Here is a 2,364-nt window from a genome sequence, read left to right as displayed (position 1 = left end):
CCACAGTTTTTACAAACCAACAAGTGATACCTGTGCAGTCACAACTCGTATTTTAATAACAATGACCCTATTCCTATTTTTTTCTCCCTTCATGCTTTTTAATTTCTATGAATTCTATGAATTATTTTAAAATAGGCTTGATATATTTCTACTTATATGTAATCTGTGGAACTCAGTTACTTTTTAAATAAAATGTCTTACTTTATCAATGAAGTTAATCACTTTACCTCTGTTGATTGAAGGACATCCTTTATTAGTAAATATATTTCTTTTGTTATATATAAATACTTTTTAGTTTATTAGTACAGAGAAAGATATTTATCTTTGTAATGGCCCTGAATCTCTTGGTAGTAAGGGAATAAATAGCTGACCAATTTAAGATTTTAAAATAATATATATTTCAGAATGGAACAGGTATGGTAGATAATTCTGACACACTTAAGGTCATAGATAGATAGAGATAGTTTTATGATAAATATTTCATGTAGTCAAAAGATTGCATCTCAGACCTTCATGATTTTAACAACTGTATGCTACTTATCTAAAGGGTATATGGATAACAAGAAGAAAAGATTTAAAACACTAGAAAAAAATACTGATTTTCTGACAGTGGGTCTTCTCAACTAATAGACATTATATATCCTAAGAATATTAAATTACCATTTAATCCATCTAGGTACAAAAAAAAGTGTTTCACAGTCCAGATACCAGTAAACTGGGTTATTTGCCTAAGCCTCCATTGTCCTTGGAAAATGAAAATCATTTTACCAATGACTCCTTGAATAATCACTGAGAACATATACCATGACAACGGTGTTAACAAATTATTGTCAGCATAAGTCATTGCCATCACTAGGAGTAGAATTTCTTCTCCTTTTCTTCCATCGGCTTCACCTTGAAATGTAAGTCTGTTATTGATTTAGGACAGGTTTATGTGCAGAATCAACCTCTCTGACATGAGTTAAAGTCCCCTTAAAAGTGAATCACTTTATTACATTATCTAATAGCTAAAACTTCAGCATCAATACTACTCGTATAAGTAAATTAGTGATAGTAACGTGACATGGTTGAAATTTTAAAGTATTTTAAAGTATGAAATTTTAAAATAACTTTTCAAGGAAATCCTCCAAGTGGGGCTTGGGTTTCTCTGCTATCTTGTAATGATTATTTTCTGTCTTATGGGAACAAATGAAGTTAAAATACTATTATTGTTGCCCAATGCAATAGTGAAGGCATATGAGGGTCCACCCCAAGGTTAAATATAAATGTGAAAGGATGTTGCCACGAATGAGTTAATATAGGTAATATTAATTAACATTAATATTTTTAAAGTGCTTAGAAAAGTACCTGACATGCAGAGTGTGCTCTGTAATAGTTTGATAAATAGAGACATATATGTCTACATACCAAGCCCGGGCCCATAATTTTTGCCCTGAGAAATAAAAGAGACCTGAATACTCCAGCCCACAGCAGTCAAAAAGCCAACTATCCTCAGAGGCTTTGCCCTCTTTGCTGACAGCTCCTCCTCCCTGCCCCATATCTGTCTCTTTGCTGAGAGAGCTGCTTGAGCAACAAAGCTCAGGACCCCTTGGAGAGCTAGAGTCCTGCTCAGTTCAAGAAGGATGGGCAATATTTCGACTCCATATTTAACAAATGGGAAGAGAGAATAAAACACTTTACTCAGTCTCTGTCTCTTGATATTCTGTGATCTCTATGTAGTGACCTAGTCTAGCCAAGCCTGGGACAACCCCAGAGACCCCTACAGATGCCATTGAACCAGAAGCTAATAACATTTCCCAAATTCATCTGTAAGTCCAGTGTCTTCTTGCACTTACATTTTCCCCTCAATCTTCTCCCCAGTAAAATGTATTTTTTAATTGAGGTCCCAATAAATTCTGTGATAATGAGGTATAAATTTATATTTCTACTGTGATAAAATGCTCTCTTTTAAGTATCTGTTTTAACTGGCTGACAAAATCTTAATCCACATGAATGAAATTTTAATGCTAGAATTTCAGAAATTAGCATGTAAATGTGTCAACAGTTTTGAAAGGACAAAGAGAGAGGTTTTTGTCAGTTACTCCAAAGTCGTACTATCTATCCTGCCTTACCCATGAATGAATTAATTGTTGCTTATAGTCACTTTCTTTTTCCTTTTCAGGGAACTGACAGATGTCATTGACCTTTCCAGGTTTAAAAAACTAAAATACTTATGGCTACATCATAATAAGGTAGTATTATATTGTATCTTTAAAAGGCTCTGTAATTAAATTACTATCTTAATATCATGTTTTTAATAGAGCTAATCTTTAAAGGTATTAATATTGTATATCCCTAATTTAAATTTAGGTAGGAAACATTATA

General features: G+C 33.0%; 1 protein-coding gene across 1 annotated transcript in view; it reads left to right on the top strand.

Annotated features, from left to right (window-relative positions):
- The window catches only part of LRRC72 (leucine rich repeat containing 72), a 39,174-nt gene that overhangs the window by 1,493 nt on the left and 35,317 nt on the right, over positions 1–2,364 (top strand). The window contains exon 2 of the mRNA XM_011364546.2: positions 2,162–2,231. The gene's annotated coding sequence lies outside the window, so the exon portion shown is untranslated. The remainder of the gene's footprint in view (positions 1–2,161; positions 2,232–2,364) is intronic.

The sequence above is a fragment of the Pteropus vampyrus genome, unplaced genomic scaffold (genome assembly GCF_000151845.1).
Source record: "Pteropus vampyrus isolate Shadow unplaced genomic scaffold, Pvam_2.0 Scaffold4, whole genome shotgun sequence".
Lineage (NCBI taxonomy): Eukaryota > Metazoa > Chordata > Mammalia > Chiroptera > Pteropodidae > Pteropus > Pteropus vampyrus.
Note: the sequence above shows the minus strand (reverse complement) of the source record. Positions and strands in the feature narration are given on the sequence as shown.